The sequence below is a fragment of the Pan paniscus genome, chromosome 12, assembly GCF_029289425.2.
Source record: "Pan paniscus chromosome 12, NHGRI_mPanPan1-v2.0_pri, whole genome shotgun sequence".
Taxonomy (NCBI): domain Eukaryota; kingdom Metazoa; phylum Chordata; class Mammalia; order Primates; family Hominidae; genus Pan; species Pan paniscus.
The window spans coordinates 49,959,480-49,983,175 of record NC_073261.2 but is presented as its reverse complement, the minus strand read 5'-3'; the positions used below and the strand labels follow the sequence as shown (position 1 = coordinate 49,983,175).

At 38.4% G+C, this 23,696-nt stretch overlaps 1 long non-coding RNA gene across 2 annotated transcripts in view; it reads left to right on the top strand.

Annotated features, from left to right (window-relative positions):
• The window catches only part of LOC134728611 (uncharacterized), a 551,913-nt gene that overhangs the window by 214,088 nt on the left and 314,129 nt on the right, over nucleotides 1–23,696 (top strand). The window contains exons 3-4 of one of the 2 annotated variants that reach the window (XR_010109198.1): nucleotides 16,679–16,767; nucleotides 22,593–22,696. This is a non-coding gene — a long non-coding RNA (uncharacterized LOC134728611). The remainder of the gene's footprint in view (nucleotides 1–16,678; nucleotides 16,768–22,592; nucleotides 22,697–23,696) is intronic. The other variant, XR_010109197.1, reaches the window with a different exon arrangement.

Genomic DNA, 23,696 nt, shown 5'->3' with positions numbered 1-23,696 from the left:
AAAGTCAATTATTTTCAACGTTAAGATTACAAAGTAGTCTATATACTTCACTTTTATTTCTTCAATCATACTGCTTTTTTTTTTTCCTCAAGAAAGCAAAGTTTCCTTCTCTTTTGATATTTATTATTAGGATTTTCTTCTAATATGTCTTCATATATGCCATATCCAATAACAACTCTTTGACATATTTGATGGCACCATTTCCTAGTCTCTGTGTTTGTTACACATGTTCCCTCTTTGTTTATGTTCCTTGGTTGATTTCAGTCAGCATCTATGATAGTGATGGGAGGCTCAAGTTTTTGTCTTTTTCAAAGCTTCCTTGTCTTTTTATTTTTATTGTCTCCCTGAATAATTGCTACTTCTCACAGGAATATAAAAGAAAAAAGATACAAAGCTTGTAAGGTTTGCTTATTTTCATCACACTGAAGCAAGGAGCCAGATCTAATCTTAATCTCATGTAGCCAACGTTCTCCTTGAGCTTTAGTTACTCATTGAAAGAAGTCAATATATAATATATTCAAAGATTTATTATAAAATTCCAAATCTTATGTCCCATTTCTCCTAGCCATGTCTTTTAGGAGTAGTCAACCACACCAAAGTGTTACTAGAAGCATTTAGTTTTATAGACATCAGTTAAATTTTAAATGACAAATGCAGTAGATCTCAAACTATTTAAAAAGTGCTAGTGAAATGTCAGTATGTTTAGATTGTGGGGAAAAAAAAGGAAAAAATCAATATATTGTAACAAGCACTTGAATTTTCAGCACAAATGGTTTAAATGCCAGAGAAAAAAATGATGGCTCTATACCAAATTGAAATGTTGAGAATCTGTCTCTGCAGTTCCTTTATCTCTTTAGCTTGTGTCTCTTTTCTTATTCTAGTAGGATCTGTTCTCTTCAAATGTTTTCCTCTTATGTTGTTCTCTGTAAAAATGAGCTCTAAACTCAGATCTAGATATCTTAGTTTCTATAAGCTAGAAAACTAGCTCAAACTAGAGATCCAAAAATTACATTGGCAAATGTAATTTGCCATATTTTAAAACTGCTATTTCCGGAGCTACAAATTGAGTTAACTATTTGATGATCTCAATTTATTTAAACGAGTCAAATCTTCATGGATAAACACATGTTTACTCAGTACCTTTAATATTTAAGGTACATTTAGGTGCTTTGAGAATGAAGTTTCTACCACTGTATTACTTTGCTAGGGTTTTCACAGTAAAGTACCATAGACTGGTTGGCTTAGACAACAAAATTTTATTTTCTCACATTTCTGGAAGCTAGATTTTAGAGATTAAGATACCAGCAGGGTTGGTTTCTTCCAAGGGCTCTGAGGAAAGAATACATTCCAGGTTTCTGTTTTTGTACTTGGCCATCTTCCCTCTGCATCTTCACATTGTCTTCCTTTGGCCATGTCTGGTGTCCAAATTTCTTCTTTTTATGAGGACATCATTCACATTGGATCAGGGCTTACCCTAATGACTTCATTGCAACTTTAATTAACTCTATAAAGACCCTATCTCCAAATGCAATTAAATTCTGAGGTATTGGGGGATAAGGCTTCAATATACAAATTTTAGGGAGACAAAATTCAGTTCATAGCACCTATTACTTACTGTATATATGAAAGGCAGCATAGCGTATTGGTTGAGAAAAGGCTGTGAAATCCACCTGCCAATATCTGAATCCTCGTTCTGATTCTACTTTCCAGCTGAGTTACTCTCAGCAAGTTTTTTTTTTTTTTTTAATCTTTAACCATTCTATGCTTCAGAGTCCACATCTACAAATTTGGGGTGTTAAAGTAAATTAAAATGGGGACCAGGCCTGGAGAATTTCTAAGCAGACAAAGACAGGTAGGCCTCATAAGTGACCTTAAACTTGTTTGATTTGCACACATAAACAAAATTTAGCTTATTTCTTAACAACACACATACTAAAGAAAATCGGACTTAAGGCTAATTTATCAGAAGCTGCCAACCAATTTATATAACTAAACACTCTACAGCAGGATAGACAAATAAGGCAATTGTATAAGTGTCACCAATCAAATATTTTATTTGCTTTAATTCTGTGTTAATCCTACAAAAACCTTGCCCTCCAGTTCCTCAGGCGAAGCCTCAAAACCATACCTGGTTTGGACATGTCTGACTTGTGAATTGCTGTTTTCTCAAATAATCTGTTTAAAATTTTATTGTGCCTCTGTTAATTTTGAACAAGAGCAATAATTATTTCACAGGCTTGTTTTGTAGACTAATGAGTTAATACATGTAAAGTGCTTTAAAATTATATATCTCAGAGTACAAATTCAATATATATGCAATTCAATTTTAGATATTTTTATAACTAAATAAAGGGCAGGAGATTTGCTATAAAATATATAAAGCCATCAAGATGAGAAAATCAAGTGTACTCCTAATAAAGTAGTGATGATATTAGATTCTAATAAAATTTATTTAAAAAAAAATAACCATTTGAAAAATATTTAAGCAGAACCATTTAAGCAATTGCTATTCAAAAGCATTTAAACTTCCTAAACAGACTCTGGTTCTGGGTAAGATAAAGTGTACTTTATCTTTCTTACTGAGTACACCTATACAACCTGAGTAGAATGCATGGAAAAGCTCTATGTGGACACAGACAAGTAGTTTGTGGTAGGCAGATTTGGAAAGGCCAGAATTTAAAGTTCTACCACACTGTGGTAATTATACATTTTTCCCCTTTTTCACCTTCCTGGCCTTGAGGTTGCCTAAAATCTGGATGGGTGTATTTTGGTAGACAGAAAACACTCCAGGAGGGGCCCACCAGTTCTGACTAGAGGAATGGAAATGTGGTTTCCTAACATTCAGAGTTGGTGGGAGAAATCCCGGTTTTCTTTTCCTTCTTATACTTCTTTTTCTCTTCCTACTTAAAATTATCTCTCATTCCATTCAGTTCCTAGGCAGATCCACTTGCAGAGATTGGAGTGATGGCCACAGTGGAAGCAAGGCAGCTTGCAGGCACCTAAAACTCAGAGTGAGCAAGCTTTCCTTTCCAGTTGAGCAGCTGTGGTCCTAAGAAGGTGGGATAAAATGTCACTATTTTGGTCCCTATTTGTCCTCACCCTGCTTACTGTGAGTGTGACCAATCCCAGAAGTGGTCACACTCACAGGAAGTGTGTGGCACAGCAGGACAAATAAAGCTTCAGCTTTCTAGTTAAAGGATCAAAAAGGAAAGCCCCAGAAAACTGAAAAGTATAGCGATAATCCCAGATAGGGAAGAACTCAGAACTGTGAATTTATAAAGCTGTGTATGATCTCATGGGCTCACCCTTGACCTGATCATGTATGGATCCTAACCTAAACAACATACCATATTTTTTGAAAACTAAACTAAAAGACAGACTACTGCCTAGGTCCCAGACTGGCCACTGGCTGGTGTACACATGGGACAGATCTGAATTATAAAGGCAGTGGCAATAGAAATGAATTAAAACCACAATAAACTAAAACTGGTTGAAATTTGTTTTGTGCACCCAACTATGCTGATTATCTGCTGAAACAAAAATATCAATATTAAGTATCATTTAGACAAGACAGAGTCTCATTGCATAATATTCAAAATGTCTAGGATACAAGCCCAAATTACTCAGCATATAAAGACTTAAGAAAATCTCCACGTGCAGGATAAAAGGCATTAAACGGATGAGAAGGCCAAGATCTTACAGATGTTGGAATTCTATGACAAAGAATTTAAATCAGCTATTATAAAATGCTTCAGCAAGCAATCACAGACATAATTTTTTTTTTTTTTTTTTGAGACGGAGTCTCACTTTGTCGCCCAGGCTGGAGTGCAGTGGCGCGATTTCAGCTCACTGCAAGCTCCGCCTCCCAGGTTCACGCCATTCTCCTGCCTCAGCCTCGGAGTAGCTGGGACTACAGGAGCCTGCCACCATGCCCGCCTAATTTTTTTTGTACTTCTTTTTTTTTTTTTAGTAGAGACGGGGTTTCACTGTGTTAGCTGGGATGGTCTCGATCTCCTGACCTCGTGATCTGCCTGCCTCGGCCTCCCAAAGAGACATAATTGAAATAAATAGAATGATAGGAAATATCAGAAACAAAGTAGAATATGATCCAAAGTGAAGACAATCCAAATATATATTTTAGAACTGAGCAATAAAGTAACAGCAAAAGCAAAACCTCATGGAATAAATCAGGTATTTTTAATTTAGGGTCGATATATGGTTTCTTGAGGATGTAGAAGGAATTGCGGGTCGTTGAAAATGAATTGTATGGATATCAAATGGGCAGTTTCCAAGGAGGTGGGTGCAATGTTGAAAAGGCTGATGTCTTGGCTGCAAGCTTGGAGGTTATAATTTAATGATCTGTGGGTAGGACTAGGGGAATCAATGTTTTAAAAAATCGACTCAGACCATTTGAGACAGAGCAGAGACCCTCTCTTAGGGGCCTGTACCTGCCGTCCCCTGCCAAGCATTGAAATAAAGGAAAATCTTGAGTTATTTTAAGGGAAATTCTAGGTTCCTAGCTATCCCTAACAAGTAAATAAGCAACCTGTAAAGCAACAAGATAATAGTAGCCTAATACAATAGCCAAGGAAGCTACAATCACAGGTTGTTTGGTTTTCCTATAGAAACTAAAGATAACATCTTAACATATGTTTCTGACTTGTTTTTCAGAAACAGATCCCCCCCAAGAGGATCTGCCAGCACAGCAGGTAGGCCTCAGACAAGGAGGAACTGCAGACTGACCTCTGACCACCACTCCTTGTTATAAATTTCTTCCTGCCAGGCCTGGAGAAACTCACCCCCACAAGCCAGAGCTAACATTCTTCTTTGCAGACCCCAAATTTTTAAATCAAGCTTTTCTTCCTTAACCTTTTGTATATCAGAAAATCTTTTAATCTACCTGTGACCTATAAGACCCCTCTTCAAGACATCCCACACTTTTAGGCCAGCACCACTGTGTAACCTCCACGTATTGATTTTAAGTTTTTCCCGTAACTTCTGCTTTCCTGAAATCTACCCCTGACTTTACCCCTTATCTGCAAGCCATTGGGGAGGTTGGGACATAAGTGTAAGCTGCCTGATTCTCCTTGCTTGGTGCCCTGCAAATATATGCTTTCCTTTTTCCTGCTGCAAAGGTCAGCGTGGATATCTGGTCTTACTGCACCAAGTAAGTGGACCCCTGTTCACTTCCATAACACATTCTCACCACCAGCCAGGGGCAAGGATAGTTAATCAAGTGCAGCCCACTTAGTTTTCAGAAGAGAAGACTGAAGCCCAACAGGTTTTTACCCCATCAGCTTTCTCTGCCACCTAGATTGTGAATACTATTTACTATCACTTGTTTTCTGGGCTTAGAAGCATGATAACCCAACTTTAAATCTAATTCCTATGTCCCACATCAACTTTCTATCTTCTTCTATTTCTCAGAAACTTCTCTTATATTTGTGTGTAAATCAGAAATAAAATTCTAAGACCCCTCAACTGACTGAACGGATCCCCCTTTTGGCCAAGGGCATTCCAAAGTAAACCTGAAAAACAAGTGCAGTTCATGATGGGAAGGGGGAATTGGACATGTCTCATTATGCCTTCCTCCCTTTGGAATTCAGGCACAACTGACCAGCATTAAGATTAAGACAGATATCTTAAGACTGACAAAACACTTTGTAACAATAAGATATCAAGTTCCAACCTGACTATAGTATAGCATCACATGACAGATAGCAGGCCTTGAAAGAAATGAAAATATTTTACCCTAAGATATATTTCTTTGACATATTTTGAAATACCCTGCTAAGATACCTCTTGTGGGGAAAATGTGCATTCTAAAGAGAATCATTTTCCCTTTACAAGTTTTTCTTTGATCCAGGAGAGATTAAATAAGAGACTGACACATTTTTGGATCTGATTAGAGACATTTACTATCTGTCCTTTCTGAAGGCTACTACTTGGAGGGTTCCTCTGCAAGCCATTGGGGGTGCATAATAAGAACTTTGATCTCCACAACTCCTTATCTCAACCCAGATACTCCTTTCTATTGATTACAGTTCTTCAATAATAATTTAACTCTTTCAACCAATTGCCCGTCAGAAAATCTTTGAATCCACTTGTGATCTGGAAACCCCCATTTTGAGTTGTCCTGCTTTTCCAGACTGAACAAATATATACCTTATATGTATTGACTGATGGCTGCTTATAGCCTCTGACCCCCTAAAATGTATAAAATCTAGCTGTAACCCAACCATCTTTGGAACATGTTCTCAGGACTTCCTGGGGCTGTGTCACAGGCATTGGTCACTCATATTTGGCTTCTGAAAATACGTAAACCTCTTTAAATATTTTACAGAGTTTAGCTCTTTTTATGACATGTATATTTATTTCTCAGAAAGATCCCCAACCTTATTTTTCACCTTGATTAGAGGGCTGAGGTGGAATAGGTGGAAAGCTTGTCTGGGGTGTGGAATTTGGGAGCATATTGCAATGTTCAGTGATTAATACTATTTAGAAGAACAATTTTTGAAATAAAAATTAATTGCAAAACATGACGGTAAAATAGAAAACAGTTAAACAAAAGTAAAAACCAATTAACAGTGCTTTGTGAAGCAATATTAAAAACTGAGGCAAAATAATAATAATCAATTATATTTGCCTTATTTTTATTTGGAATTTGGATGGTTTGTTCCTCATGGATTTTTCTCTTTTTTGGCATCAATTTAGTGTATTAAATGTTGCAAATGGTGCATGGAAATGTTCTTTTGATCGATGAATTTTTTGGTGACCCCTTGGATTTTAGAGCTCAGAAAAAGTGCATCTCTTGTCTTAACCTGATCCTGACCCTGAGTACTGCACCTCCTAAGTGGAGACTTATGGAAACAGCAAGAGGCTCCTGACCATGATAAGAAACAGGTTAAATCATTTGGAAATGAGAGCATGGACAGAATGAACAATGTTTTGAGTGAGAGAAGGGGAAAGATTTAATTCTTTCTTACAAAAATGTATGAACTTTTTCCTTTATTGGCTAGCACTAGACATTTTCTGAAAGGAGGGATTAAATTTTATTGAAGGTCACTTTTTTTAAATAAACTACTTAATGTGAAGATAAAACTCTGAATATCTACATTATTAGTAACCATGATGATTTTCTTAAAAAGACAATTAAACAGGTTTTTCAATCAGAAATACAAAATAATAGAGGAGGAAAAATCTGATAAGAGAACAGGAGAGGCATCATTTTGGGAACAGGAATTGCCAATGCCTACGTTGTTTGCATTTGAAATGTAAATTTTTCCATCTTCCTAAACTTTCCAGTGAAGTCCACATAAATGCCTATGTGAGTAGGTTTTGTCTTATTTTTGTGTTGTGCAAATTAAAAAAAGGGTACATATTTTCTGCCAGTGACAATAACAGCAAGAAAATGAGAGAATTCCTCAATTGAACTAATTCAGCAAAAGCAAGAGCTCCAAGTCAGAGAAGGATATGATAATACTGGTTCGTTTAGAGTTCTCAGAAATCTCATAAAAGGCCTTGGGCTTTCCAATATTTTAAAAAGTTGAATCCATTCTTCCCTGACTCAAGTTCTCTGTGGCTACAGCTGATGTGTAGTCAAGCCATTACCATGGCTTCTCAGCATAAATAGAAAATACTAACACTTTATGGTCTCAAAATTTTGTAGACTCTGAACTTTCTTGTATGTGATTATGCAGAATTTCTTAAATGTTTCTTAATCAGCCAGTAAAATAGTCACCTTTCTTCCAAAGTTAAGAAAAGTTACCAAAACTTGGCAATAAGAAATAAGGCAATTAAGTAAGTGGCATGTCTTTTCAATGTCATATGGGGAAAAAAGCCCACTTAAGGATTGTCTAAGATAATGCACTTTCTTCTACTCATTGTTTACTCTTCTTCAGAATTCCTGAACTTAAAGAAGTTACATGTAAGTGGTTGGATTTTTGTTCATTTTGTAAAAACACAAAAACAGTCTGTCTGGCAGAAAGAAAGATAACAACAAAGTTTACAATTTAGTGAACTGGAAGATATTAGTTACTCTCTTCAATCTTGTTGAATTGGTCTAAACATCTTTTTGTTTTTTTCATTAATTAATGAATTAAATAAAACTTTTGACATATGTTCATTACAAAAACAATTAAAAATTATTTGTTGAACTCAATGTCTGAATTAGCTTAAAATCAGAATGGAGATGACAGGGAGGAATTAGCAATCTTAAAGATGGATCAGTAGAAATTATCCAAGCTGAACAACAGACAGAGGAAAGATAAACAAAACAAAACAATGCTCAAGGACCTGTGGGAGGCTACTAAAAGGTAAAACATTTGTGTCATTGGAATTATACAAGGAAAAAAGAAAAAGAAGTATAGTGCAGAAGTATATGTGTATGTATTTATATATATGTGTGTATATATACAGATATACGTGTATATGTGTGTGTGTGTGTATATATATACATACTAATATATTTTGTGTATGTATACACAAACATTGCAAATTTGACTAAAGCCATAAACTCTCATATTGAGTAATCTCAGTGAACTGCAAAGAAAATAACATGAAGAAAGAAATTCACGCCTAGTCACATGATAATCAAAGTACTAAATTTTAAAAACAAAGAAAAACATCTTGAAAGCAGCTATAGAGAAATAATGTATTATTTATAAGGAAACTATTTGAATGACAACAAGTTTCTCATCAGAAACAACTGATGCTAGGAAGAAGTGGCTTAATATTTGTAAGGTGCTAGAAGACAACTACTGTCAACCCAAACATCTATATCCAGTTAAAATGTCCTTCAAAAGTGATGAAAGTATAAAGACTTCTCAAATAAAGAATCTATGGCCAGCACAGCTACTTTAAAAATATTCCAAAAAACATTATTTTGACAGAAATAAAGTGATACCAAAAGGAAACTTGAAACATTAAGATGAAAGAAAAGCAAGATAAAAAATAAATATTGATGTAACAAAATAGACTATTAATCTCTTTTTGAGTTCTTTAAACATGTTTGAGAATTGAAACAAAATTGTTTTAAATTACCTAATAGATTTTCAGTGCATAAAGATATATTACATAAAACAAATAAGTATAACAGGAAAAGAGAGCTATCTGGTGGTAAAGTTTCTACATTCCACTTGAAGTAGTCAAATAGAATAAAATAAAATAAGTAGACGGCTAAAAGTTAAGTATTATATTGTAATGTTGAAAGCAACCACTTAAACAAGGGGTGTCCAACCCCTGATACCAGTCCGTGGCTTGTTAGGAACTGGGCTGCACAGCAGGAGGTGAGTGGAGGGTGAGCCAGCATTACCACATGAGCTCCACCTCCTATCAGATCATCAGCAGCACTGGATTCTCATAGGAATGCAAGCCCTGTTGTGAACTGCACATGCAAGGCATCTAGGTTGCACACTTCTTTTGACAGTCTAATGCCTGATGATCTGAGGTGGAACAGTTTCATCCAAAAACCATACCCTGCCACCACCTGTGGAAAAATTTTCTTCCACAAAACTGGTCCCTTGTAGCAAAAAGCTGGGGACCACTGACTTAAAACACTATAAAAAGAATAAGATTCAATAACAACACAATTGGTAAAATAGAATAGTAAAAAAAGTGCAAAATACCTAAAAGAAGGCAGGAAAAGAAAGCATAGAAATTAAAACATAAAGCAAATAAACAGAAAAGACATAATAAAATGATAAACCTATATCCCAACAGTAAGTATATTAAATAATACTGGTCAAAACACATGTATTAATAAATGGGGATTGCTGGAGATTAAACTAACTAATATGACCTAACTAAATGCTTAAGAAACTCACTTTAAATTAACAATAGATGGGTGAAAAGTCAAAGAATAACAAATGAAATGGACCCAATAGTCCCAGAGATATTCTTTCTTTCTTTTTTTTTTTTTTTTTTTTTTTTTTGATAAACATAGAAATTCACCCTTCCGGTCTTAAAACTTGAAACTTACATTTGTTTTATCTGAGTTCCTTCCTCAGGAACTGGAGCCCCAGGCCTCTCAAAAAGTATCATGTAACTGAAACTCACCAGATCATCACACCCAACAAGGAGATGCTGGGTCTCACATTCATCATGATTGCTTTCTTACCCCTCCTAAGTTCTTATTTTCCTACACATAGTTACACTTCTTCCCTGCTATATAAACTCCTAGTTTTAGTTGGTCAGGGAGATGGATGTGAGAGTGATCTCCCATCTCCTTGGCTGCTGCACCCCATTAAAACCTTCTTCCTTGGCAGTACTTGTCTTCTCAGTCATTGGCTTTCTGTGCAGCAAACAGCAGAACTTAGACTAAACCACAGATATTTAGGTAACAGATTTTAGTTCCATGACCAGGAACACTTTGCTCATGGCTTGACTGCTGTGGGCCTGGAGTTTCAGAAGTCCTGCTAAGGAGCTGCCTTCCAAATATTGACTGCAGGTGAGTTTCTGTCTGTTTCTGGCCCCACTGCTGCCAGCCCCAATCATGCTCCTGATCACCTCAGAAGAACTGCCTTTGAAATTGGACATCTGCTTCCGTATAGGTGAGTGACGTTTGTGGACCCTGACAGCAACATCTGCTCCTCTCAACTGGGGAAATTTTTAAGGAATTTTTCCATATGCAGGTTGAACAAGCCCAACAGACTGAGAGAGGGAAGCAGTCTGACTGTTTCAGAATGGACACTCTTGCGGGCTTGTGTGAATAATTTTGAATGAGAAAGGATTCGTATGGTGAATTTTTGTCCTCAAGTAAAATGACTGACTAGTTATTAAAAAGTAAAAAAGGGCCAGGCGTGGTGGCTCATGCCTGTAATCCCAGCACTTTGGGAGGCCAAGGTGGGTGGATCACGAGGTCAGGAGATTGAGACCACGGTGAAACCCCATCTGTACTAAAAATACAAAAAATTAGCTGGGTGTGGTGGCTGGCGCCTGTAGTCCCAGCTACTCGGGAGGCTGAGGCAGGAGAATGGCATGAACCTGGGAGGCGGAGCTTGCAGTGAGCCTAGATGGCGCCACTGCACTCCAGCCTGGGCAACAGAGCGAGACTCTGTCTCAAAAAACAAAACAAAACAAAACAAAACCTAGAAAAAAAATCACAAAGTCCAAGCGTGTCATAGGTGTCTGTGTATGTCATATATAGTTTTTCTTCTTTCTCTGTGTCTATTTTTATACACATACAGAGAAAATAGGAAGTTTAAAAGTTTATGTAATGAAATATTCTTTAAAACCTAATAGAAAATTAGATAAATTTGACCAGTTAACATTGCTCATAGTTAAAGCTGTTAGTTTTGATGATGTTAAAATAAAATATTATAAAGAAATATGTTGGAAGTTTGGCAATTTTTAAAATCTATTTAAGTGTGAAACCAGGTTTAGCTTGGAGCCAAATTTTCACATACATGCTTGCATTGATTCACACTGGATTTGCTATTCTGAATAGATAGTACTAGCACTAAAGAACTTATTGGTCACATACCTAAAGTGGAATTTTTTAATTGGGGTGACTGTATAGTGACATTGGTGGACTTGAAGACACTCCATGGTGTTTCAGGAACAAAATATTCATTATATGATTTTTCTTTAGGCTCTGAGTAACACTGTAGCCTCCAAGGTAAAATGAGTAGGAGAAAAATTGGGGGCTGGTTTCCATTTGCTCTATTTATTTAAATTTCCTAAGCTAACTTTATCAAGCTTCCAAAATTGATAGAGGACACTGGCTATTTAAAATTTGATTAGTTTTGCTTACCTCTGATGATCTGGAGAGCTACGATAGCTTTAAGGTTCTTGGCAAAAATAAATTACTAAAAGGCTTATTTTTGTAAGTTCTGAACAGAAACAGTACATTGTATATTAATACTTTGTTATTTGGGAAAGTAGATGACAGTAGAAATGTTTAAATGGTGTTTTATTTCCAAGGTGATTCAATTAAATCAATAATTTGAGTTAATTTCAGATCTTTTCCTTTAATGAGGAAAAACTATGATATGGGTATAGAGTTTTAATGTTCAGGAAAGATTGGCCTCATCTTTAAGGGAATTATATTGATTATTGATTGGAATTTATCTCAAACTACTTTAGTTGTGTTTACTATTATTAACATTAACTGACATTCACTTGGATTAAGTAGGAAAAATTATTTTTTAAAAAAATTATGTGAGACTTTCTAGTGATTTTTTATCCCAAGCCATTTATTACTGATTAGCCTTTATGTATGTACTTGAAAACAAAATATGTGCAAGTATTGCACTGGTTTGAAGATTTTATTAGTAAAAGTTATCTAATCAGCTAGCAGTACTGTATCTACAAACTAATCTTGGAAATGTGTAATGATGCTCTTTTAAGAAGCTGGAAGAAATTATTGTATACTCGTTCTTACTTTGCTTTTGTTTTGTTGCATAGTATTTAAGTTGTTCTCATACTGAATTTCTGAAACTGATATTGCATTTGCCCTTTTTTTTAATAATGGAGAGAAACATTAGTTTTTATTTTGATAAGTTGGGCATAGTATCTATCACATTTTTGATGCTTTTGGTCACAATTTTGTCCCTAGAATGCTAGTAATTAGACATTTGTAATGAGTCACCTTACTACTTTAATACAGTGGTTTGAAGTGATGGGGGAAGTAACTCCACTAAATCACAATGTTTTAATTTGTGACATGTTAGAGAGAATGATAGAACTTTCTGCAGTATAAGTATTTCATTAACTAATCTTTGCACTGTTAAGTTACAGCACTTTGACTCCTGGGTCTGCAGAAGGCACCAACTCCTGCTAAATCTTGAGCATTGACACCAGTCAAAGCCTCATCTTCAGACTCTGGAGATGGTGATAATCAAAATGAACTGTTTTGTGAGACACAGGGCCAGAAATTAAAACTACAGAATCCCTCTAGGCCCAGGTGATAGTGGCAGGAGGTAGACAAATTCCTAGACAGATAGAGGCAGGTCCCCAGTGAAACCTGACCTTCAAACCAGGGACAGCCCGAAGTCTGAAAACCAAGCTGCCAGTTCCAGGTAGAATCCACGACCCAGAGTGCAAACCTCCTTGATGCCTTTCAGCCAATCAAATGGTGCTTTTTCCAGGTCTGCCCATGGACCAATTAGCGTGCACTTTCTCCATTTTGAGCCCATAAAAACCTTGGGCTCAGCCACATGTCAGGACTACCTGCCTGCAGGTAGGAGCTACCCACTTCAGGTCTCCTCTCCAATGAGAGCTGATTAAAACTCAATAAAACTTTCTCCACCTTGCTCACCCTCCTGTTTTCCGTGTAACCTCATTCTTCCTGGAGACTGGATAAGAACTCAGGACCTGTCGAATGGCAGGCATAAAAAGTGCTATAACACATTCCTGGCCAGCTCTCTGAGCTATGAGTGGGAGCAAAAGGAGCTGTAACACATTCCTGGCCAGCTCACCAAGCTGTGACATGCTCCCATTCACCAGACTGCGGGAGTGAAGAGCAGCAACCCTCTGGGAACCCAGACCTTGGGATTCCCCCAGCCAGAGCTGTGACATTATAGCTATCCCACCCTCTGCCAGCATTGGGCAGCATTGGGAATGTCGCATTCCCATGTGATAGGAAGCAGCTGCAGTGCTAGCCCAGCCTGGGAGCCATGGGACAAAGGCAGGTGTCGGGACTAAAAGAGATTAAACACGCTCCTCCCTATTCACTGAGCTGCAGGTGGTGGGAATGAGAGAGCCATAGCATGCCCCCTGCCTTGGGGCTCTGTGGTTGCTGGTGTCTCCAAATTTTCAGGCACCATCGTGTTCCCCTCATCCAGACACCAGCACCCTCAGTGGAAGCCGCTTGGGATACGCCTGGTCCAGCTGCAGCCTTGCATGGAGCCGGTGCCTGTACCAGCACCACGAGCTGCCTCCCCTGCCACAGCCAGTATGCCTGTCTGTGCACAGTGGCCGAACCTCACACTTGCTTACCCATACACCCCTCGCTGCTCTGCACCTGGCCTACCCTTCATGGTTGTGGGACCCAGACCGGTAGCACGAGCCAAGCACAGACTGCCAGCCTGAGTGGGTGGAATGAGCACAGTGGGCATGAGCAAAACTCAAGCAGAGGTGCTGCTGGCCACAGAAGTTTCCAGCTGGTGAAGCAACAATTGAAGGATCTTGTCAAATAGGGACTATTGCAGAAGAGGTGGGAGCATGAGATTGTAAGAACCAATTTTGAGGGATAAGATTAGTTCAGAGTTTTCTATAAATTAAACATTAATACCAAAAGCACACTAATGGAAGGCTCACATCTGGGCCCATGTGTCAGAATAACAGAGTTTTCTTGGAGAATTATCTGTTCTTTAATAGAAAATTATAAAGGTTATAAAATGTTTATGAAAATTTTATGATCAAATTGATTACAACTAAATAAATTAGTTTATAAGGTTTTGTTAAAATTGTCTTTAATATTAATACTATACCATATAAAGGTAAGATGGTAAGATTTGGTTTACTGTTTTGAACACATTTTTTATGTAAGAGATAACAAGAGATTTCTGTTTAAAACTACAGAAGAAAAAAATGTCGCGCGTGAGAGAGACAGATTTCGTTGGCTTCATATTATCTTTATTAGGACTTACTGTTTGAGAAACTGAGTGTCCTCACTATCAAAGGGTAAACATTTTTGTATATTTATTTTGGCTAAATGAATAACTATTTTATAGTAACTCGTGGTGCTATTTTATGATATCAAGTGTCTTAAACCTTTGATATTTGACGGACTTTCCAAAAGCAAAATTCCAAGTTCTATATTCAGTCTTTTTGACCTCAATCTAACTTTTATGGATGTTAGTTTCCCTGAAGTCTGAGAAACATATTAGGCTTACTAGGCTTATTTGTTATGCAATAATTTTGCAGACAGTATTTTCAAATCCGAGGTGGTGTTTAAGTTCTGATATGGTTTGGCTGTGTCCCCATCCAAATCTCATCTAAATTATAAATTCCACATGTTGTCAGAGGAAATTGGTGGGAGGTGATTGAATTATGGGGGTGTGTTTTTCCTGTGCTGTTCTCATGACAGCGAATGAGTCTCACGAGATCTGACGGTTTTAATAAGGGGAGTTTCCCTGCACAAACTCTCTTCTCTTATCTGCTGCCGTGTGAGACATGCCTTTCACCTTCCACCATGATTGTGAGGCCTTGCCAGCCACGGGAACTGTAAGTCCAATAATGTTTGTTTTTTTTTTTTTGTAAATTGCCCAGTCTCAGGTGTGTCTTTATCAGCAGCATGAAAATGGACTAAAACACTAAATTGGTACCAGTACAGTGAGGCATTCCTGAAAAGATATCTGAAAATATGGAAGCAACTTTGGAACTAGGTGACAGGCAGAGGTTGGAACAGTCTGGAGGGCTCACAGGAAGACAGGAAAATGTCAAAAAGTTTGGAACTCCCTAGAAACTTATTGCATGGCTTTGACAAAAATGCTGATACTGAAATGAGCAATAAGGTCCAGGCTGAGGATGTCCTCAGATAGAGATGAGGAACTTGTTGGGAGCTGGGGCGAAGATGACTTTCGTTATGTTTTAGCAAAGAGACTGGCAGCATTTTGCCCCTGTGCTAGAAATTTGTGGAATTTTGAACTTGAGAGAGATAATTTAGGGTATCTGGCAGAAGAAATTTCTAAGCAGCAAAGCATTCAAGAGGTGATTTGGGTGCTGCTGAAGGCATTCAGTTTTAAAAGGGAAACAGAGCATAAAAGTTTGGAAAAGTTGCAGCCTGATGATGTAGTGGAAAAGAAAATACCATTTTCTGAGGTGAAATTCAAGCCAGCTGCAGAAAATAGCATTATTAATGAGGAGCCAAATGTTAATCCCCAAGACAATGGGAAAAATATCTACAAGGCATGTCAGAGGTCTTCATCACAGCCCCTCCCATCACAGGCCTGGAGATCTAGGAAGAAAAGGTGGTTTTGTGGGCCAGGCCCAGGGTCCCCGTGCTGTGTGCAGCCTAGGGACTTGGTACCCTGTGTCTCAGCCACTTCAGTCATGGCTGAAAAAGGCCAACATAGAGCTCAGGCCATGGCTTCAGAGGGTGCAAACCCCAAACCTTGGCAGCTTCCACATAGTATTGAGCCTGCAAGTGCACAGAAGTCAAGAATTGAGGTTTGGGAACCTCGTCCTAGATTTCACAGAATGTATGGAAATGCCTGGATGTCCAGGATTGAGTTTGCTGCAGGGGTGGGGCTCTCATGGAGAACCTCTGCTAGGGCAGTAAAGAAGGGAAATGTAGGGTCAGAGCCCCAGCACAGAGTCCCTACTGGGGAAATGCCTAGTGGAGCTGTGGGAAGAAGTTTACCATCCTCCAGACCTCAGAATTGTAGATCCACTGACAACTTGCACTTTGTGCCTGGAAAAGCTGCAGACCCTCAACAAAAGCCCAAGAAAGCAGCTTGGTGGGAGGCTGTACCCCGCAGAGCCACAAGAGTGGAGCTGCCCAAGACCACGGGAACCCACCTCTTGCATCAGCACGACCTGGATGCAAGACATGGAGTCAAAGGAGATCATTTTTGAGCTTTAAGATTTGACTGCCTTGCTGGATTTTGGACTTGCATGGGGCCTATAGCCCCTTGGTTTTGGCCAATTTCTCCCATTTGGAATGGCTGTATTTACCCAATGCCTGTATCCCCATTGTATCTAGAAAGTAACTAACTTGCTTTGGATTTTACAGGCTCAAAGGTGGAAGTGTGTCCAGAGTTGGTTCCTGCCAGTGGGTTCGTGGTCTCGCTGACTTCAAGAATGACGCCGCTGACCTTTGCGGTGAGTATTACAGCTCTTAAAGGTGGCATGGACTCAAAAGAATGAGCAGCATCAAGATATATTGTGAAGAGAGAAAGAACAAAGCTTCCACAGGGTGAAAGGGGACCCCAGTGGGTTGATGCCTCTGGCTGGGGTGACCAGCTTTTATTCCCTTATTGGCCCCTCCCATTTTCCATTTCTGTCCTATCAGAGTGCCCTTTTTCCAATCCTCCCTGCGATTGGCTACCTTTAGGATCCTGCTGATTGGTGTGTTTTACAGAGTACTGATTGGTGCATTTTACAGAGCGCTGATTGGTGAGTTTTACAGAGTGCTGATCAGCGCATTTTACAGTCCTCTTGCTAGCTACAGAGTGCCGATTGGTGCATTTTTGCAGAGTGCTGATTGGTGCGTTTTACAATCCCCTTGCTAGCTACAGAGCACTGATTGATGCATTTTACAATCCTAGCTACAGAGTGTTGATTGGTGCGTTTTACAATCCTAGCTACAGAGTGCTGATTGGTGCATTTTACAATCCTCTTGTAAGACAGAAAAGTTCTCCAAGTCCACACTTGACCCAGAAAGTCCAGCTAGCTTCACTTCTCAGAAGGGACTTGCCTTGTATCAGATAAGATGTTGGACTGTGGACTTTTGAGTTAATGCTGAAATGAGTTAAGACTTTGGGGGACTGTTGGGAAGGCAGGATTGATTTAGAAATGTGAGGACATGAGATTTGGGAGAGGCTAGGGGCAGAATGATATGGTTTGGCTGTGTCCCCACGCATATATCATCTTGAATTGTAGCTCCCACAATTCCCACATGTTGTGGGAGGAACCTGGTGTAAGGCGATTGAATTATGGGGATGGGTCTTTCCTGTGATGTTCTCATGGTAGTGAATGAGTCTCACAAGATCTGATGGTTTTAAAAATGGGAGTTTCCCTGCACAAGCTCTCTTCTTTTCTCTGCCGCCATGTAAGACATGCCTTTCACCTTGCGCCATGATTGTGAGGCCTCCCTAGCCATGTGAAACTGTAATCCCAATAAAGTTCTTCTTTTGTAAATTGTCCAGTGTGAGGTATGTCTTTATCATCAGCATGAAAATACACGAATACAGCTTCTTTTCAGTTATATTTATATTTATATAGTTGTGTTGTTAACAAGTGTTCCAGGATTGTATGAGATTCCTAAAATTCTGATATGTCTTAATATATGTTATCAGTAACAATTATGATTATTATGGTAGCTTGTTGTATGCCACAGAAATAACCAAATTTCCTTGTCAACTATGTCATTAGCTATGGCTGTGTTAAGAATTTTGTCATCCACGATTGTTTTGCTTTCATCTCAAAAAGTGACTTATAGTCAGTTACAATCCAGGACTTGTTTCTTTGAGGGACTTCATGAAAAAGACTCTTGAATGCAGGTTTCTGATAATTTTGGAGATTGTGCTATTGGATTAGAAAGAAAGCTTGCAGGTCACTAATTGAAAGGCTGATATTTTCATAAAGATTGCTAACCTCATATGAAGCAGAACAGTAGTTGATTGCATAGACTGACTAACCAAGGACTGAAATAATTTTTATGGCTTTTTTTGTTGGTTTGAAATATTGATGATTCTTTTTGTTTTATAGTCTGGAGTTTTTTTTCTTTTGAGCTATTTATAGCTTTTAAGTATGCTTTAAGTATAACGAATAGAATATACTTTCGTTAACAGAATTTGAGGCATATTTCTTTCTCTCTGCCTAATTTCTCAAGACTTTGTAAACTATTTATGAATGTTGTTAATTCACGGCAATGTGTTTGTTTGCATAAGTTCAATAAGAATTTGTTTTCATTTATAATGGGACACAGTTGGAGGAACTGATAATTGTCCCAGGGCTTTGATTGAAACAGCCTTGGGACAGGTTCCAGTAAGGGCAGTTTAAGAGAGCCTATGTGGACAATGATTCTTGCTGCACTTTGTGTGGGTTATTAGGTGAAGTGTGTGGGACTGAAGCTTATTTTGCTGGTAGATTGTTCCTGCTGTGATTTGTCTTTGGTGGAAGTGAGAGACTGGAGGGAGAATGATTGTGTTTCAGAAGAAAACTATGGTGTTAGATTAACTTTTGATTCCTGAATGGCCACAGAGTCACCCATGGTATAGAGCTGCCCACTATGTCCCTCCTCAGCTTGAAGCAGCCAGAAAGATTGACAACTACATTCCCCATGATTGAGGCATTGATATATAGAAAAGGGGGGACTGAAACTGACTCAATAGTCCATAGACAGCTTTTTGGGGGGATAAACATAGAAATTTACCCTTCTGGTCTTAAAGTTTGAAACTTACATTTGTTTTATCTGAGTTTCTTCCTAAGAAAAGAGCCCCCAGCCCTCTCAAAAAGTATCAAGGAACTGAAACACACCAGATCACAACATCCAGACAATGAGACATCAGGTCCCTTATTCATCATCATTGCCTTCTTACCCCTCCTGAGTTCCTGTTTTCCTAAATATGGTTACATTTCTTCCCTGCTATATAAACCCCTAATTTTAGTCAGCCGGGGAGATGGATTTGAGACTGAATTTTTTGTTTCTTTGGCTGCAGCCCTTGATTAAAGACTTCTTCCCTGGCAATCTTTGCCTCAGTGACTGGCTTTCCCTGTGGTGAGCAGCAAGACCTAGACCGAACCCTTTCTGTTTCAGTAACAAAAAGACATACATGGAGAGACCTTCTCTGTACAAAAAAAATAGCTAGCTGTAGTGGCACACACCTGTAGTCCCAGCTACTCAGGAGGCTGAGGTAGGAGGATCGCTTAAGCCTGGGAGGTGGAGGTTATAGTGAGCCATGATCACCCCACTGCACTCCAGCCTGGGTGACAGCAAAACCCTGTCTCAAAGAAAAAGATATAATGAGAAAACATACATCAAATGAAAGTTGGAATGGTTAAATTAATAAATATCAAAAGACTTAAACATTTTTAGAAATAAAGAGGGTTATTACGTAATAAAGAAAGGGTAAATTCAGCAAGGGGAGTTGACAATACTAAAGGTGTATGTACCTACTGCGAGAGCCTCAAAATATATGAAGCAAAAACAGAGAATTTACAGGAGAAATAGATAGATTCATGATTATAATTAGAGATTTCAAGACTCTGATTTCAGCAATGGATAGGCATAAAATTAGCAAGGATATAGCAGAAGTTAGCTAGAACATTAACCAACTTGGTCTAATTGGCGTTTATAGCACCATTCAACAACAGCAGAATGCATATTCATTACAAGTGTACATGGAAAAGACACCAAGACAGACCATATTCTGGGTCATAATACAGACTCATTTAAAGATTTGAATTCATGCATGATCCTAAAGGAATTAAAGTAGAAATCAATAAGAGAAAGATAAAAGGAAAATCTGCAAACACTTGGAATTCAAGTAACACACTTCTAGAAAATACTTGGATTAAGGAGATAGTCTCAAGGGAAATTGGAAAATATTTTGAACTGAGTGAAAATACAACAGTCATTTGTGGAAAGCAGCTGAAACAGTGCTAGAGGAAGCTTTATATCATTAAATGCTAATATTAAAAAGGAATTAAGGTATCAAACCAATAACTTAAAGTTCCAACTTAAGAAACTATAAAAAAAAGAAAAACCAAATGCAAGCAGAAGGGAAGAAATAATAAACACAGAGCTCAAGAAAATTAAAATAGGAAAACCATAGAGAAAATTAATGAAACTAAAAGCTTATTTTTTTAGGTGATGAATAAAACTAGAGAAGATACAAATTATCAGTATTAGGATTGAAATAGGAGATAATGCTATGGACCCAAAAGATAAGAGAATACTATAAAATCTCTTCACATATAAATTTGAAAATTTATTCAAAATGGATCAATTTCTCAAAATTCTCAAGCAAAACTCACATGAGATGAAACAGATATTCTCAAGAGTGCTAAAACTAGTGAAAATATTGACAAAGACTCTCTCCTTTCACCAGAACTTTAGTAAGCTTCCTCTGAGTCCTCTGTTTAACTGTGTGTGAACTTGGACTTCCATCTCTGTGTAGAATACAGTTTGAGTTAGAATTCTGTTAAATCAGCTTAGAGTGGATATCCCAGGCTTGACATTTGACCACCCTTATCTTATCACCTGGCCTGCCTTCAGCAATAATCCTATTACGTTCTAGCCAGGAAGCTCTGATGCTTGATGTTTTCTCTTAGTAATTTTCTTTCCACTGCCCCCCTCTCTAGTCCTTGGTTATAAATCCCCACTTGTCTTTCTTGGAGTCAAAGTGGGTTCCAATGTCTCTCACCCACAGTGAGACTGCATTGCAGTGGCCCCCATATCTTTCATCATGGCCCCCCTTAATAAAGTCTGACTTGCCATATTTAACAAGTGTTTGGATAATTATTTTTCTTTAATAACATTAAATCATTGTTAAAAACTTTTCCAGAAACAATATCTCCAGGCCCAGATATTTTCACTCAGAAATCCAACCAAATATTTCAAGAATAAGACCAATTTTTCACAATCTCTTTTGGTAAATGGAGAAGGATCGAATAGTTTTGTTTGTTTGTTTGTCTGTTTGTTTTGAGACAGTTTCACTTTGTCACTCAGGCTGGAGTGTAGTGGCATGATCTCGGCTCACTGCAACTTCCACCTTCTGGGTTCAAGTGATTCTCGTGCCTCAGCTTTCCGAGTAGCTGGGATTACAGGCATGTGCCACCATGCCCGGCTAATTTTTGTATTTTTAGTAGAGATGGGGTTTCACCATGTTGGCCAGGTTGGTCTCAAACTCCTGGCCTCAAGTGATCTCCTTGCCTCGGCCTCCAAAGTGCTAGGATTACAGGCGTGAGCCACTGCACCCAGCCTAGCATCGAATAGTCCTAAAAACATTTCATAAGGCTAGTATTACCTTTATATAAAAACCAGATGAAAATTTGTAAAACTTGTGGACTGTAGAGAATTTTTTTTTTTTTTTTTTGGTGTGTTTCTACAGAGTTAGGGCTTAATGAACAAATTTTTCTGTAAATTGGGATCCTGGGCTAAAAGCAACCCTTAGGTAGTTAATTTACACCTGGATATATATAGTGAGACAATTGTATAGGTAGATAAGTAACTTAACTCTGGAGATGTGTGAGTACATTTTAAGAAAAAAATGAAGCTTAGGACCTTGAAACACCTTCTAGGTCATAAAAACCAATAACACAGCAAGTTGGGGATGAGGTGGGGCTTATTATGGCCCCTGGAAAGATGTTATTTACATTTCAAAAGGTTAGAGTGAGAACCTAGGATCTATTGCATCTTCAGGAAGCAAAAGTTCTTTTTTTTTTTGTAAGGGAAAGAGAGGCAGCTGTCCCCTTCTCCAGAATATATATGTATGTATTAAAAAAAAAAGAAAATCAATTTTCTTCTGTTTTTCATTTAATATACAGACTTGGTATGCATAGGAGATGTGACCTGGATTTCAACCAGTTGGTCCTGAGATAAGAATTTGTTGCTGGTAGTTAGACAGGCATGAGGGGGGCCTGAGAGGGCTCTCGCCCACCCACTAGGAATGTTGGCTGATGGTTGGTCAATTATCACATTGACTCTCTAAAAGTGATAAACTGGTAGCCGGCACCAGGTAGAGGCCATTTCCTGATGGTCCACACCTGTTGCATTGAAGTTTTAATTGAATGCAGGTGCCAGGGAGAAGCAAAAATGGGCTTCCAATCTCAAGTATTGGGCGGGTGAGACCGGGCATGTGCATTAAAAGGCAAAATGGTGGCGTATGCTCTTTTGGGGGCACTCCACGGGAAAAGGGAAGAAAGCCTTCGATGAGTATGCCTACGACTTCCTAAAATTACTGCCGTGCTCACTTCCTAAGGGTAAGGAGGGCACTGAGCATTGCACCCGAGAGGCGGAGGTTGCAGTGAGCCGAGAACGCGCACTCCAGCCTGGCGACAGAGCAAGACTCCTTCTCAAAAAAAAGTAAGTCCACACTATGGCAGCCCACACTAAAGGAAGAATCGTGGGAAAGAGGCAAGCCTATAAAGTCCTAGGATAAAGGTTAAACATCGCACTTGTTCTATAAGTTTCCTGCTTGGGTCTCTTCCAAGCATACTTTATTTTCTTTCCTGTTCTAAAGGCTTTTAAAATAAACTTCCACTCCTTCTGTGAAACTTGCCTCTCTTTTTCTGCCTTATGCCCCTCAGTTCAATTCTTTCTTCTGAGGAGGCAAGAATTGAGGTTGCTGCAGACCCATAGAAATTCACTGCCAGTACCTTGGACATCTTCTACCAGCCATGTAGTTATTACTTTTTTTTTTTTTTTTGGCGGGGGAGGGGCGGGCGCGGAGAACCCCATCCTGCTTATACAGCCATTATAATTTAGATGTGGTTTTGTCCCCCCCGCCCAGCAGTCTAGAGGGCTTTTCTTAACAAATTATGGGTAAAACATGCACAGTTTAACTTCAGTTATATAACCATAAACTGCCAGTCAAATGACATCATTCTGTCACTCAAACAGCCCAAGCCTCAACTCCTCCCACAAACCCCATAAAAACACCCTGAGCTCTAAAGCAGAAGTGACATGAAGTGGAATCAGCCCACTCTCTTTCTGAGACTCTATTACTGTGCTTCAGTAAAATTGGCTTTAAGCTTGCACGTGGGTGTTAGTTTGCAATTCTTCGCTCACTATTACAAAAACCGAGATTGCTGGTACAGAGCTCTAGCTCTGTTATCTCCTCGATTAAAGGATCCATCCCAATGCAGAATCCCTGGTAACAAATTTTTTTAGAGAAAAGCAGGAGAAAGTCTTCACCAATCAGCATAAGCAAAAATTACCTACGTAGGATGCAAAAAACGTGAACCGTAAAAAATTAATAAGTTATCAAAATCAAAACCTTAGCTCTTTGAAAGAAACTATTAAGAAAATGAAAAGATAAGTGATAGACTAGAAAAAAATTTACAACACATAAACTTGATAAGGA